The sequence below is a fragment of the Heptranchias perlo genome, chromosome 29 (assembly GCF_035084215.1).
Source record: "Heptranchias perlo isolate sHepPer1 chromosome 29, sHepPer1.hap1, whole genome shotgun sequence".
NCBI lineage: Eukaryota > Metazoa > Chordata > Chondrichthyes > Hexanchiformes > Hexanchidae > Heptranchias > Heptranchias perlo.
In genome coordinates this window covers 7,010,861-7,027,418 of record NC_090353.1, presented here as the reverse complement: position 1 = coordinate 7,027,418, position 16,558 = coordinate 7,010,861, and positions in this window count along the sequence as shown.

Sequence of the window (16,558 nt, the reverse complement as noted above, 5' to 3'; positions counted from 1 at the left end):
CATCATGGCTTGATGTTTTCACCGCTGACTCTGTGTGTCGAACATCTTTACAATTCTCGAAACAGTTCTTTCTTCATCCTAACTTTGGGATACAGTGAAAGGCGTACGAGGCTGGAGGTCAGTGGGCTGCCCGGTTTTCAACCGACCTCAATCATCTTTACCTCAGCGATTTCCCAGTCATTGGGATGAGGCAGTGATGTTGCTACATATTCTAGTCGAATAAATACATCATTTAAGAATTAAAATATCAGAAGTATGCACGGCTGAGGAACTTTTCCAGTTTCGTTTAAAGCAGGGATGTCACACAGCTGGAATGCTGCCTTGCTACAAGAGGACTCCAGCAGTTTCTGGGGCATTTAAATGTGTAGATGTCCATTGGCCAGGTTTATGATGTCCCCAACATTACTGCAGGATTAACAATGGATCACTGCTTATCTGCTATTGATTTACTTAAAGCATCCCAGCAGCCCCAACCCATTAAAGCTCCTTCAGCTGCCTATCAACATTAACTTGCATTTATATAGCGCCATTAACGTAGTAAAACATCCCAAGGTGCTTCACAGGAGCGATTATCAAACAAAATTGGACACATAAGGAGATATTAGGACAGGTGATCAAAAGCTTGGTCAAAGAGGTAGGTTTTAAGGAACGTCTTAAAAGAGGAGAGAGAAGTAGAGAGGCGGAGAGGTTTAGGGAGGGAATTCTATAGGCTAGGGCCTAGACAGCTTAAGGCACGGCCACCAATGGTGGATCAAAGAAAATCAGGGATGTGCAAGAGGCCAGAATTGGAGGAGCGCAGAGATCTCGGAGGGTTGTAGGTCTGGAGAAGGTTACAGAGATAGGGAGGGGCGAGTCCGTGGAGGGATTTGAAAACAAGGATGAGAATTTTTAAATCAAGATGTTGCCGGATCGGGAGCCAATGTATGGTAATTGGTGTGGATTAGGATATGGGCAGCAGAGTTTTGGATGAGCTCAAGTTTATGGAGGTTGCAAGGTGGGTAGAGCATTGGAATAGTCGAGACTGGAGGTAACAAAGGCATGGCTGAGGGTTTCAGCAGCGGATGAGCTGAGGCAGGTGCGGAGATGGGTGATGTAACGGAGGTGGAAGTAGGCGGTCTTGGTGATGGAGCGGATATGTGGTCGGAAGCTCAGCTCATGGTCAAATAGGACGTCAAGGTTGTGAATGATCTGGTTCAGCCTCAGACAGTGACCAGGGAGAGGGATGGAGTCGGTAGCTAGGGAAATGAGTTTGTTGTGGCCTATTCGGTCTAAGTCCAATTTAATCATCTGGAAATGGGGCAAGAACCAAATGAAACACCCAAAGATCCAACCCCCCCTCCAAAGGCCATGAAGTCCAATACAAAACCCTGTCCCATACAGAGCTGTGTGTATTTCTAAAGAGGGAGAGAGATTGCAAACTCCTTCAAACAATGGATTGACTCTGGGTTCACTAGGGACTAGAGAGTAGCACAGATCAAGTTCTACATGGTCCGTCCCCGCTTGATCATTGGATCTGTCCATCCATCCATTGTGTTTGGCCCCAGGACAGGTCCTAACTCAAGTCTCGCACGTGAGATTCTTGAGCCACTTACTGAGGAAGAGTAGCTGAGCACCCCATTACGCGTCAAGCCTGCAAGGAGATGCAGTCAACTTTGAGGCCGCAGCCGACCATAACCGTCCCTGAACATGTGCAACCTCCGTGCTGCATGGTGGCTGCCAGTGTCCTTGCAGCAGGTGGCAGAGCTGGGCATCTTTCCCTCTGTTGATCTGGACTCTGAGAAGGCAGGTGACCATCGACATTCCCAGGCAGGTGCGCCTGGGCCCACAGAATTGGATAGTGGAATCTTGGTATATGCAGCCAAACAGGCGTTGGTGGCTCCCCATCATCTTCTTTCACGCAATGACGTATAAAACATGACATGATGTGTTTCGGATGCTTCTGAAGGACCTCCCAGTGTAGAATTAGATAGGGATTGACAACTCATTGTGATGTGACCGGGGATCGCAGCAGTCACAGGGAAGAGGAGCCTCCACCAACATCTGGCAAGGTGAGGCTTGCTACCTCTCTCTGCAGATGGGGTGCAGGCAGGTGGGCCCAGAGCACACTGGCCCATCACCCCCAGAGCACACTGGCCCATCACCCCCAGAGCACACTGGCCCATCACCCCCCCGAGCACACTGGCCCATCACCCCCAGAGCACACTGGCCCATCACCCCCAGAGCACACTGGCCCATCACCCCCAGAGCACACTGGCCCATCACCCCCAGAGCACACTGGCCCATCACCCCCAGAGCACACTGGCCCATCACCCCCAGAGCACATGGGCCCATCACCCCCAGAGCACACTGGCCCATCACCCCCAGAGCACACTGGCCCATCACCCCCAGAGCACATGGGCCCATCACCCCCAGAGCACACTGGCCCATCACCCCCAGAGCACACTGGCCCATCACCCCCAGAGTACACTGGCCCATCACCCCCAGAGCACACTGGCCCATCACCCCCAGAGCACATGGGCCCATCACCCCCAGAGCACACTGGCCCATCACCCCCAGAGCACACTGGCCCATCACCCCCCGAGCACACGGGCCCATCACCCCCCGAGCACACTGGCTCAGTGTGGATTACTCAGTGCACAGTCCAATTCCTCCCTTCAAATTGGTTCATTGAGGCCAGTCTGGAGATGGGGGCCAGCACCTTCAAATGTTGGCTTCTGCCAATTTGGATTGAGAGCATTGTGTACTTTAATCTGCTCACACACCTTGAGTAAAGAAGTGATGATTTTTGGATGGTGTTTGGTGTTCCAATCACTCGAGGAGTTACCTCGCTGGCAGAGTCAGAAGGGTTAATTTATTTTAACCAATAAGAATGAGATTTGACGGGTCTGAATGATGGGAAATTTTGCGTGACGAGTTGTGTGGGTTCTGTCCTCTGCTATAAATTACTGCTGAGTACTTTTATTCACAAATCATCCATTAAAGGTGTTTACAATCCTTGCTGATCCATACCATCCCCAAGGACTCCCTGCTTTCTCTCATGTCCTGCCAGACATATTGGCAGTTTCGTTTAACACAGCACCTTTCATGTTTTGGCACGGTTGCTTCTTTTGCTGTGGGAAGGTTGCTTCACCTTTTGGATTCCACCCAGGGCAGCAAGCCAGCTTTTTGGTTCCTAATTTGATTTATTACAATTTCGTGCAGTCACCAAGTTCATCAAGCTTGAGTTAACTGCAGTTGTCTATTTAGACAATAGCCATGCCCAACAGCGTTTACATTCCCAAACCGACAAATAAATTGCTGAGGTTCCAGGGTGGGGTTCCTTTAAGTGCAAGTGTTAATCCCTGCTACGCACTGCCCTGGTCCAATGATATCCAGTTTTATAAGCACACACTTTTAATAGTGACGGACCTGTACCCGGGTCAATACTGGAGGGGTATCAGTGACAGACCTGTACCCGGGTCAGTACTGGAGGGTATCAGTAACAGGCCTGTACCCGGGTCAATACTGGAGGGTATCAGTGACGGACTGTACCCGGGTCAGTACTGGAGGATATCAGTAACAGACCTGTACCCGGGTCAGTACTGGAGGGTATCAGTGACAGACCTGTACCCGGGTCAATACTGGAGGGTATCAGTAACAGGCCTGTACCCGGGTCAATACTGGAGGGTATCAGTGACGGACTGTACCCGGGTCAGTACTGGAGGATATCAGTAACAGACCTGTACCCGGGTCAGTACTGGAGGGGTATCAGTAACAGACCTGTACCCGGGTCAGTACTGGAGGGTATCAGTAACAGACCTGTACCCGGGTCAGTACTGGAGGGTATCAGTGACAGACCTGTACCCGGGTCAGTACTGGAGGGTATCAGTAACAGACCTGTACCCGGGTCAGTACTGGAGGGTATCAGTAACAGACCTGTACCCGGGTCAGTACTGGAGGGTATCAGTGACAGACCTGTACCCGGGTCAGTACTGGAGGGTATCAGTAACAGGCCTGTACCCGGGTCAGTACTGGAGGGTATCAGTAACAGGCCTGTACCCGGGTCAGTACTGGAGGGTATCAGTAACAGATCTGTACCCGGGTCAGTACTGGAGGATATCAGTGAGAGACCTGTACCTGGGTCAGTATTGGAGGGTATCAGTAACAGACCTGTACCCGGGTCAGTACTGGAGGGTATCAGTAACAGGCCTGTACCCGGGTCAGTACTGGAGGGTATCAGTAACAGGCCTGTACCCGGGTCAGTACTGGAGGGTATCAGTAACAGGCCTGTACCCGGGTCAGTACTGGAGGGTATCAGTAACAGGCCTGTACCCGGGTCAGTACTGGAGGGTATCAGTAACAGATCTGTACCCGGGTCAGTACTGGAGGATATCAGTGAGAGACCTGTACCCGGGTCAGTATTGGAGGGTATCAGTAACAGATCTGTACCCGGGTCAGTACTGGAGAGGTATCAGTGACGGACCTGTACCCGGGTCAGTACTGGAGGGTATCAGTAACAGACCAGTACCCGGGTCAGTACTGGAGGGGTATCAGTGACAGACCTGTACCCGGGTCAGTACTGGAGGGTATCAGTAACAGACCTGTACCCGGGTCAGTACTGGAGGGGTATCAGTGACAGACCTGTACCCGGGTCAGTACTGGAGGGGTATCAGTGACAGACCTGTACCCGGGTCAGTACTGGAGGGGTATCAGTGACAGACCTGTACCCGGGTCAGTACTGGAGGGTATCAGTAACAGACCTGTACCCGGGTCAGTACTGGAGGGGTATCAGTGACAGACCTGTACCCGGGTCAGTACTGGAGGGGTATCAGTGACAGACCTGTACCCGGGTCAGTACTGGAGGGGTATCAGTGACAGACCTGTACCCGGGTCAGTACTGGAGGGTATCAGTAACAGACCTGTACCCGGGTCAGTACTGGAGGGGTATCAGTGACAGACCTGTACCCGGGTCAGTACTGGAGGGTATCAGTAACAGACCTGTACCCGGGTCAGTACTGGAGTGGTATCAGTGACAGACCTGTACCCGGGTCAGTACTGGAGGGTATCAGTGACGGACCTGTACCCGGGTCAGTACTGGAGGGTATCAGTGAGAGACCTGTACCCGGGTCAGTACTGGAGGGTATCAGTAACAGACCTGTACCCGGGTCAGTACTGGAGGGGTATCAGTGACAGACCTGTACCCGGGTCAGTACTGGAGGGTATCAGTGACAGACCTGTACCGGGGTCAGTACTGGAGGGTATCAGTAACAGACCTGTACCCGGGTCAGTACTGGAGGGTATCAGTGACGGACCTGTACCCGGGTCAGTACTGGAGGGTATCAGTAACAGACCTGTACCCGGGTCAGTATTGGAGGGTATCAGTGAGAGACCTGTACCCGTGTCAGTACTGGAGGGGTATCAGTGAGAGACCTGTACCCGGGTCAGTATTGGAGGGTATCAGTAACAGACCTGTACCAGTCCTGTTGTAGTTAATAAACATACCAGCACTGAGGCCCTGCCTTGCAAGCTCGAGCTAACTGGCTCCGCAGGTCCCTCGACACAGGATAACCAAGCCTGTTTTTTTTTACATTTCAAAATATACTTTATTTCATAAGATTTAAAGATACACAGAGTTTACACACAGTTCATGCAAAAAGACACAAATTCCAGCACAGCAGCTCAAAGCAATACAGTGTAGATCGTATACACTATGCATTATTCCATATTTTCTAATACATTCCGTACAATACAAGGTGGGGTGGCTTTATACTGTGGCCTTTCCCCATAAAGCCTTTGCATAGGTCGCACCTCGCTTCAGCGCGTCCCGCAACACGTACTCCTTGACCTTCAAGTGCGCCAGTCGGCAACACTCACTCGTAGACAGCTGTTTTCAGCTGGAAGACCAGCAGGTTTCAGGCAGACCAAAAGGGCCTCCTTCACCAAGTTAGAATCATAGAAGTTTACAACATGGAAACAGGCCCTTCGGCCCAACATGTCCATGTCGCCCAGTTTATACCACTAAGCTAGTCCCAATTGCCTGCACTTGGCCCATATCCCTCTATACCCATCTTACCCATGTAACTGTCCAAATGCTTTTTAAAAGACAAAATTGTACCCGCCTCTCCTACTGCCTCTGGCAGCTCGTTCCAGACACTCACCACCCTTTGAGTGAAAAAATTGCCCCTCTGGACCCTTTTGTATCTCTCCCCTCTCACCTTAAATCTATGCCCCCTCGTTATAGACTCGCCTACTTTTGGGAAAAGATTTTGACTATCTACCTTATCTATGCCCCTCATTATTTTATAGACTTCTATAAGATCACCCCTTAACCTCCTACTCTCCAGGGAAAAAAAGTCTCAGTCTATCCAACCTCTCCCTGTAAGTCAAACCATCAAGTCCCGGTAGCATCCTAGTAAATCTTTTCTGCACTCTTTCTAGTTTAATAATATCCTTTCTATAATAGGGTGACCAGAACTGTACACAGTACTCCAAGTGTGGCCTTACTAATGTCTTGTACAACTTCAACAAGACTCAACAACACCTGTATTCAATGATCTTCCAGCCGCAGGTGATATCTGTCTCTGTGCGCGTCCTGGGGAACAGCCCGTACAGCACCGCGTCCTGTAGAACCAAACTGTTTGGGATGAACCAGGACAGATACCAACACATCTCTCTCCACACCTTCTGCGCAAAGGGGCAGCCCATCAGGAGGTGGAGGACGGTCTCCTCCCCGCCGCAGCCTCGAGGGCAGCTCGCGGTGGCACTGAGATTCCGTGCGCGTTGGAAGGACCGCACTGCGAGGGCTTTTCTCACCACCATCCAGGCTACATCCTGGTGCCTACTTGTCAGTTCCAGTGACGAGACGTTCTGCAAAATGGCATCGACCGTCTGGTCGGGGGGAGCTGCCCAATCGGATCCACCCTCTCCTTTCCCTGCAGGACCCCCAGAACGTTCCGTGTCGACCACTGTCTGACGGCCTTGTGGACCAAGGGGTTCCTCCACGAAGGATAACCAGGCCTGTTGCCGTGGAAACGTATCGAAACACAACTCTAGCAGGGATAACTGGAGAGTTTCGTCAGCTTCCACTGAAAAATACAGTTGGAATCTGACGACGCAAGAACTAGTTTGTCAGGACTCCCTCCTTCTTGGTTTAGGATTTCAATCAGCTGCAATAAGAGATGGGTTTATGATGTCTTTGGATGTGTCACATCCTCTTTAATACCTGGTACAATGCAAATATACAAATTGCAGAGTTGCTTAACAGGCTGTAAAACAGAGGCCTGTCACTGTGCGCTTATATATTGTGAAAGGTACAATAGTGTAGTGATCATGAAACTGGACTAGTTATCCAGAGGACATGGGGTAAATTTTAATGGGGAGCTGGGAAGAGAGTGGGAGGGGGGATTTCCGGATGGGAAACCCGGAAGTGTGGGTTTCCTGGATGCCCTGGCGATTTTCATGTAAGGTCGTATTTCAATCTTTTTTCAATTGTAAACAATTTTACAACACCAAGTTATAGTCCAGCAATTTTATTTTAAATTCACAAGCTTTCGGAGACTTCCTCCTTCCTCAGGTAAATGTTTCAGGAGCTCCTTGAAGCCTACGCATTTATACATATAGAACAATACATGGTGTTTACAGACTGCCCCTGCAACTGCCCGTTGCCAAGGCAATCACCGTGTTCAGACAGAGAGGTGTCACCTGCAGAACCCCCGAATACACATTCAACAAAAAAACAAACAGGGAAAAAAAACAGAGAAAAAAAACAGAGAGAGGCAGAAACATCCGGAAGGCAGAGAGAGCCAGCAAATGACCCATTATATTAAAAACAGATAACATTTGTTCGCTGGTGGGGTAACGTGTAGCGTGACATGAACCCAAGATCCCGGTTGAGGCCGTCCTCATGGGTGCGGAACTTGGCTATCAATTTCTGCTCGACAATTTTGCGTTGTCGTGTGTCTCAAAGGCCGCCTTGGAGTACGCTTACCCGAAGATCGGTGGCTGAATGTCCTTGACGGCTGAAGTGTTCCCCGACTGGGAGGGAACCCTCCTGTTTGGCGATTGTTGCGCGGTGTCCGTTCATCCGTTGTCGCAGCGTCTGCATGGTCTCGCCAATGTACCATGCTCTGGGGCATCCTTTCCTGCAACGTATGAGGTAGACAACGTTGGCCGAGTCACAGGAGTATGAACCATGCACCTGGTGGGTGGTGTCCTCTCGTGTGATGGTGGTATCTGTGTCGATGATCTGGCATGTCTTGCAGAGGTTACCGTGGCAGGGTTGTGTGGCGTCGTGGACGCTGTTCTCTTGAAAGCTGGGTAATTTGCTGCGAACGATGGTCTGTTTGAGGTTGGGTGGCTGTTTAAAGGCGAGTAGTGGAGGTGTGGGGATGGCCATAGCGAGGTGTTTGTCCTCATTGATGACATGTTGAAGGCTGCGGAGAACATGGCGTAGTTTCTCCGCTCCGGGGAAGTACTGGACGACAAAGGGTACTCTGTTGGTTGCGTCCCGTGTTAGTCTCCTGAGGAGGTCTATGCGATTTTTTGCTGTGGCCCGTCGGAACTGTCGATCGATGAGTCGAGCGTCATATCCCGTTCTTACTTTTTTCAGTGGGCTTCCCGCCTGATAGGCCAGTCAGATTGACATGTTAGCAGTCAGTCGGACGGGAGAGCAGCCAGGGAGGATGCCAGCAGGTAAGGCTTAGACCGGGGTGGGCGGGGGGTCGGTAATTGAGGGGGGCTCAACGGCGGGGAGTCATCAGGGGTCATTGGGGGGGTTATCGGGGGGGGGACGGTAAACAGGGGCTCAGTCATAGGGGGTTCGGACATCGGGGGGGGGGTGGGTCGGAGATCGTGGGAGGGGTCGGACATTGTGGGGGGGAGTCAGACATGGGGAGGGTCGAAGATTGTGGTGAGGGTTGGAGATCGTGGGGACGGGGTCAGAGATCATTAGGGGGAGGGGCGGCCGATCGTGTGTGTGGGATCGCAGCGGGGAGGTTTGTTGGGCCTGGAGGAAACACTCCTGCTCCTCCTGGCCCACAAGCAGTGTAATAAAGGCACGTTCCTGCTGATCCGGGCCTTCTCACCTCCTCTTACTTGGCGTGAAGCAGAAGGCCCGGGAATCCCGGCCCCCGGGAGTTAGAAATAAAAACTTGTCAAAATGGAGGCCCGCAGCCTCCTTAAAAGTTTTCACTGACTGACCTGCCTCCTGAGAGTGGATTGGTCACCCACCCCTCGACCCGTCTCCGCTAAAACTGGAAGTGGGCGGGGTTTACTTTTTTACGATTTTTACCTTCCCACCATGCCCCCAACCCATTCGTTCGTGGGGTTAAAATTTACCCCCTTGTGTTCAAATACCACCAATGGCAGTTCAAGAATTTGAATTCAGTTTTTAAAAAACTGTATCAGTAAAAGTAACCAGAAGCTGTTGGACTCGATCCCTCGATGTGAACCCCTCGATCCCTGGATCTGATCCCCTCTATCCCTGGATCTGAACCCCTCTATCCTGGATCTGAACCCCTCTATCCCTGGATCTGAACCCCTCTATCTCTGGATCTGAACCCCTCTATCCTGGATCTGAACCCCTCTATCCCTGGATCTGAACCCCTCTATCTCTGGATCTGAACCCCTCTATCCCTGGATCTGAACCCCTCTATCCCTGGATCTGATCCCCTCTATCCCTGGATCTGATCCCCTCTATCCCTGGATCTGAACCCCTCTATCCCTGGATCTGAACCCCTCTATCCCTGGATCTGAACCCCTCTATCCCTGGATCTGAACCCCTCTGTCCTTATTTATAAATCCCTGCATTGGTCTATGGTCCAGGGCCTCTGGTACCTCACTCAATTGGCCAGTCTTTATGTGTGAACATAGAGGGTGAGTGTGGGCAGGCTGATCAACTATGGAGGGCACCAGAAGAGTCTCACCTGACGTCTACACACACACACACACACACACACACACACACCCTTTCAGTACAGATCATCAGTGAGTTATAAGGAGTTGGTTCCCCTGCTTGACCCATCAGCAGTGAGGCCAATGGCAGTGATCAAACTGTGGCCCTGTCTGGAATGAGCCCTAACCTTAAGTATCAGTGTTAACTCTTGCTTGTGACCTCATGCCCTACCACAGACACTTGGGCCCATAATCCAGGCTGACACCAAAGTACTGAGGGAGTGCTGCACTGTCGGAGGTGCTGTCTTTTGGTGGAGATGTTAAACTGAAGCCCCATCTGTCTGTTCAGATGGATATACAAGATCACGCAGCACTATTCGAAGAAGAGGGGGGGGGGAGTTCTCCCAATGTCCTAGCCAATATTTATCCCTCAATCAACACTTCCAATAACAGATTATCTGGTCATTTATTTCATTGCTGTCTGTGGGATCTTGCTGTGCGCAAATTGGCTGCTGTGTTTCCTACATTACAACAGTGACTACACTTCAAAAAGTACTTCATTGACTGTGAAGCACTTTGGGACATCCTGAGGTTGTGAAAGGCGCTATATAAATGCAAGTCTTTCTTTAACCCATAATTTCATTCTATTTATCTTTGGCAAAACCACAGGGGACAGATCCAAACAAAATGTTAATCATGTGAAAGTCCTTCACCCTCCTTTAGAAGATTTCAGGCTGACATGATTGATGAAGAGATGACTGGTAAAGTCTGTGAACGATGCATGTGCGTGTGTAGCTAAGGGGCCGTCTCCGAGCTTTGTGATCGGTGCGATGCTGTTACTGTACCCAGACAAAACATGGGAATTAAATTTAACTGAACCCCTTTGGCCACAGAGCGAGCGGCTCATTAATTAACTGTTATCTCATTCAGAAGCGTAAAACATGATGCAGGTGGGCCCTGGCCGTCCCCTCAGGGCGACAGTAACCTTTAGAAAGCTGTAATTCTGCAGCACTGATGGAAAAGAAAGAACAGGAATTTGTTCAGTGAAAGCCCCTCCAGCACTATTTGAACTATTCTGATAAACCAGTTCGTCTGCTGTCGGTCTGATTGAGAAGCAGGTCTCTCTCCCCACTTGTGGCCTAGATTTCAATGGGAGACTATTTGAAACACGCTGGAGCTTTATTTGGATTGTTTATGAGGTCAGAGCGTTCTGGCATTTGCACAGGGCTGTGTAGTTTGACTGGCGTGTGTTCGCTGGCTCCTTATGGCTATCCCTGTCACTGATATTCACAGTCTGCATGCACACATGTTCACATAAACACACACATGTACATGCCCATGAGTAAACACACATGTGTACATGCCCATGGGTAAACACACACGTGTACATGCCCATGAGTAAACACACATGTGTACATGCCCACGGGTAAACACACGTGTTAATGCCGATGGGTAAAAACACACGTGTATATGCCCACAGGTAAACACACACATGTACATGCCCATGGGTAAACACACACGTGTACATGCCCACAGGTAAACACACATGTGTACATGCCCACGGGTAAACACACATGTGTACATGCCCATGGGTAAACACATACATGCACATGCCCATGGGTAAACACACGTGTACATGCCCATGGTAAACACACACATGTACATGCCCATGGGTAAACACACACATGTACATGCCCATGGGTAAACACACACATGTACATGCCCATGGGTAAACACACATGTGTACATGCCCATGGGTAAACACATTCATGTACATGCCCACGGGTAAACACACGTGTACATGCCCACGGGTAAACACACACATGTACATGCCCATGGGTAAACACACACATGTACATGCACATGGGTAAACACACACGTGTACATGCCCACAGGTAAACACACATGTGTACATGCCCACAGGTAAACACACATGTGTACATGCCCACGGGTAAACACACACGTGTACATGCCCACGGGTAAACACACACATGTACATGCCCATGGGTACACAGGCACAACAATTACTGATTGTGCCATTGCCAACTACAAACATACGAACAATGACAGACAGGAAAAGACGCTCTGGTCCACCCAGCCCATCTCACATAACTCCAATGCCTCGTATATCCCAATATATACACTCCCCACGCCACACGAAAACCACGTGATCTCCCGGGAGAGGCGAAAAATGGATAAAAACCCAGGCCAATTAGGGGGAGAAAAATCTGGGTAATTTCTCTCCGACCCCCTTAGGCGATTGAAACTAGCCCAAGAGGCCCTGATTAGCGTTACAGGATACCCAGATCTTATACCAGGTGATCTCCGCCAGAAACAGGTCCAGCTCTCGCTTGAAGGAATTCAGCAAATCGGCGTCCACTGCACGAGCCGGCATCCTATTCCAGAGGCCCACTATTCTCTGGGAAAAGAACCACCTCCCGACATCTAACCTCGATCTGACCTTACATGAGTCGAGATTGTGACCTCTGGTCCTCCCTAACTCAGTGCGATGGTTGCAGGCCAGGCACAGGTAGGCCGCAGGGACAGTCGGATAACCCGGGCAGGAAGGTTCTGGGACAAGCCAAGCTCACTGCTCCTGCCCCTGGGATCAGCTGGACCACCACTGTCCTCTACTCTTGTATTGCAGGCTGTTCACAAACATGTGCAAACACACTCACTCACCAACTTACACACTCACACGCATTCATAAAGAGAGAAAGAAAGAACTTGCATTTATATAGCACCTTTCATGGCCTCAGGACGTCCCAAAGTGCTTTTACAGCCAATGAAGTGCTTTTTGAAGTGTAGTCACTGTTGTAAAGTAGGAAACGCGGCAGACAATTTGCACACAGCAAGATCCCACAAACAGCAATGTGATAATGACCAGATAATCTGTTTTTGGTGACGTTGGTTGAGGGATAAATATCGGCCAGGACACCGGGGAGAACTCCCCTGCCCTTCCTCAAAATAGTGGCGTGGAATCTTTTAGGTGCACCTGAGAGGGCAGACGGGGCCTCGGTTGAAATCTCATCTGAAAGACGGCACCTCTGACAGTGCAGCACTCCCTCAGTACTGCACTGGGAGTGTCAGCCTGGATTTTGTGTTTCAAGTTTCTGGAGAGGGGCTTGAACCTATGACCTTCTGACTCAGAGGTGAGAGCGTTATCACTGAGGGCTGATACCCTCTCGATTAAGAGAGCCCCTTTTCCCATTTGATGCCTTTTGGCCTCTCCTTGACCTCTGCTGACTAATACTGGTGGTACAGTCCCACATGCAACGGCAGCTCTCTGGCTCCGTGTGACTTTTCTGAAAGCACCAACGACTCGAGTGAGCTTAGTCAGTGAGTATCAGCAGGCTATTTGGCTGCGGTGAGCATCACAGTTACGCCCACCCGATGTCCGCATACATCCCTGTACTGTGCGGGAATGGTTACTAGAGAGTGCTTCAGGCCTTGGCATTGGATAGGATGCACGATGAAAAGATCAGCTCAGGGTTTAGAGGGCAGAGGTCGGGTTCCACCCAAGTAAGCAGACAGGGAGGTAAATGGAATCGTACCCTGGTTGATTGCTCCTCTCCTCAGCCTAAGGACACAAAGATCAATCGCAGGCTGAAGCCACCCTGTCTCCCTCTCACCAGCACCGATTTGCCTGGGACGCTGCACATTTGGACTGAGCCAGTGGAATGTCACCCTTCTCTTGTCCCATGTCCAGCCCATTGGCAAGACCCCCACTTTCCCCCTTCCAGAATGCTGCCTGCTTTTGGGATAACAAACCTAGGCCTTCAGTCTGTCTGAAGTTGGTGATTGGTGCTGGGTATGGCTCTAAGATTAGAGCAGCCCTGAGGTGCTTAATTCGAGTGGCATTATTCTTGTGTGGGGGAGTGCGAGAGTCAGGAATCACAGCCAGGCCCCATTCTGTCCTCATTCCCACAAGCCTGTAATTCCCAGGAGTGGGAGTTCTGGATGACCTCGTCTCCTCCTATTCTGGGGGCACCATATTCAATTCATGTGCCCCCCTCTCTATCCCTATTCACACTCAACAACAATATCTTGCATTTATATAGAGCTTTTAACGCAGTGAAATGTCTCAAGACGCTTCACGGGAGCGATTATCAAACAAAATTTGTCACCAAGCCACACAAGGAGACATTAGGACAGGTTGGTCACAGACGTAGGTTTTAAGGAGCGACTTAAAGGAGGGGAGAGAGGTGGAGAGGTTTACACTCACACATTAACGTACACACACTTCATGTGCTAAGATTGGCGGTGTGTCTCTCTCCGCGGTCCACAAACCTACACTAAGGGTAGATTTGGCCATGTGTCAAATAAGGGCCACCTGAAGTGACACAAACTATGAGCTGGGCTGCTCCACTTTCAGTCGCTTACCTGTAAATTGTTTTTAACTTTTTGACAATGAGAATTGGCCGGCTGTTCGACTGGGAGCAGTCAACAACAACAACAACAACAACAACTTGCATTCAGATAGCTCCTTTAACATAGTAAAACGTCCCAAGACACTGCACAGGGGCGTATTTGGACCAAGTTTGATACCAAGCCACATAAGGAGATATTAGGACAGGTGATTAAAAGCTTGGTCAAAGAGGTAGGTTTTAAGGAGCGTCTTAAAGGAGGAGAGAGAGATGGAAAGGCGGAGAGGTTTAGGGAGGGAGTTACAGAGCTGACCTACATTGGTTTCTGGTCTGGCGACACCTCGATTTTAAAATCCTCATCCTTGTGTTCAAATCCCCCCCATGACCTCGCCCCTCCCTATCTCTGTAACCTCCTCCAGCCCTACAACCCTCCGAGATCTCTGCGTTCCTCCAATTCTGGCCTCTTGCGCACCCCCGATTTCAACTCACATTTCAGAACAGCTCACTGAATAGGCGTGGCAACAACGATGGACATCTGATGAATGTGATGCTCATGTTTGCGGAAGCAAAGAAAGATTCCCCGTGACCCCATACCTGTTCCAATGTGCCTGGTTCAGCAAGAGATGGTTAACTCTGTGTTTAAGATTTTAGCTTCAATCCCCATGCCAGGACTTCAGCACACAGTCTGGATTGCTGCGTTTCAGATGAGATGTTAAACCAAGGCCCAGTCTGCCTCGTCCAATGGTTCAGGTGGATATTAAAGATCCTCTTCAAAGAGCAGGGTGTTCTCCGGTCTCCTGGCCAACATTCATCCCTCAAACAACACCGCCAAAACAAATCGTCTGGTTGGTCATCTCATTTGCTGTTTATGGGATCTTGCTGTGCCCCAAATGGCTGCCGAATTTGTGTGCATAATAATGGTGACAATTCAATAATAATTCCCTGGTTGTGAAGCACTTTAAGCTATCCCGAGAGCATGGTAGGATGCTATATAAATGCAAGTTCTTTCTTACCTTAACTTGTATGTACAAAGGGACAGGACCTGGGACAGCAGCAATGTCTGGGAAAGACTCCCATGGACAGAAGAGTCATGCAAAGCTTTGCCATTTCTGTTCCATGTGGGTTTTAAATTGAAGTGTGGGTCTCCCAGTGGCAGGGTGAGTAAATCCACCGTGTGCTGTGACACTCAGACACACAAACCACAAAAGTCCGAGCTTTAGCTTGGTGGAGGACTCTCAGCTCTGAGTCCGAAGGTCTTGGGTTCAGACCCCACTCTAGAAACTTGAGCACAGAATCTAGGCTGACTCTTCAGTGCAGCACTGATTGAGAGGTGCTACCTTTCAGATGAAATGTTAAACTGAGTCTGCTCTCTCAGCGAAGCGTGAGAGATCCCTCAGTACAATTTGAAGAAGAGCAGGGGAGTTCTCCCCAGTGCCCTGGTCAATATTTATCCCTCCATCATTAAAACAGATTATCTGGTCATTAGCATATTGCTGTTTGTGGGATCTTGCTGTGCTCAAATTGGCTGTCGCGTTTCCTACATTACAACAGTGACTACTCTTCAAATTACTTCATTGGTTGTGAAATGCTTTGGGACATCCTGAGGTTGTGTAAGATGCTTTATAAATACAAATTCATTCTTGCTTGAAGTCTGCCTTGTACTGAGTTAGTTGATAGCTGAGGTGGTGGTTAGAGTGGTTACTGTGTCCTCAGGAAAGGGGGAAACGGTTACCCAGGGTCTCAGCTCCTGATCACTATCCAGTGACGCAGGCTGCAAAGTGAGTATGTGGTGAGATCAAGGAATCAAAACCTTGCCTGGGTGTGACAGATATTCCCCTCCCATTGGCAATGCCCATTAAGAATAGCCTCATAGGCACGTCCTGAAGATCTCCCAGAACCCATGGAAGCGTAACCCAGTACAATATCCATACTGGCCCACTCTGCCCATAGACATCCTCTGTCGCTTGTCGACACAAGCTTCAGAAAGAACTTGGATTTATGTGACACCTTAACACATCCTCTCCGAATGAGATTCAAGAGAGGAGGGGACAATTCTATCCCTGAAATGTTCCTTTATTGTGCCTGGCTGTTTTGCCTCCTCTGTGACTCATCAGAAGTACCACAAGAGGCCAGCTTGAAAATGAAGTGAAGATTCCCCACCCCATGAAAGGCCCTGGGAATGTTGAAGGCCTTGGGCTGATTGTGCCCTCCTGAAGCAGATGGCATCAAACATTGACATCCTGGAACCATATTGTGGTAGAGTTGGGCTCAATCGGCAATTGGGCGCAAATTGTGCCCAAAAATGGCACCAGTCAGATTAC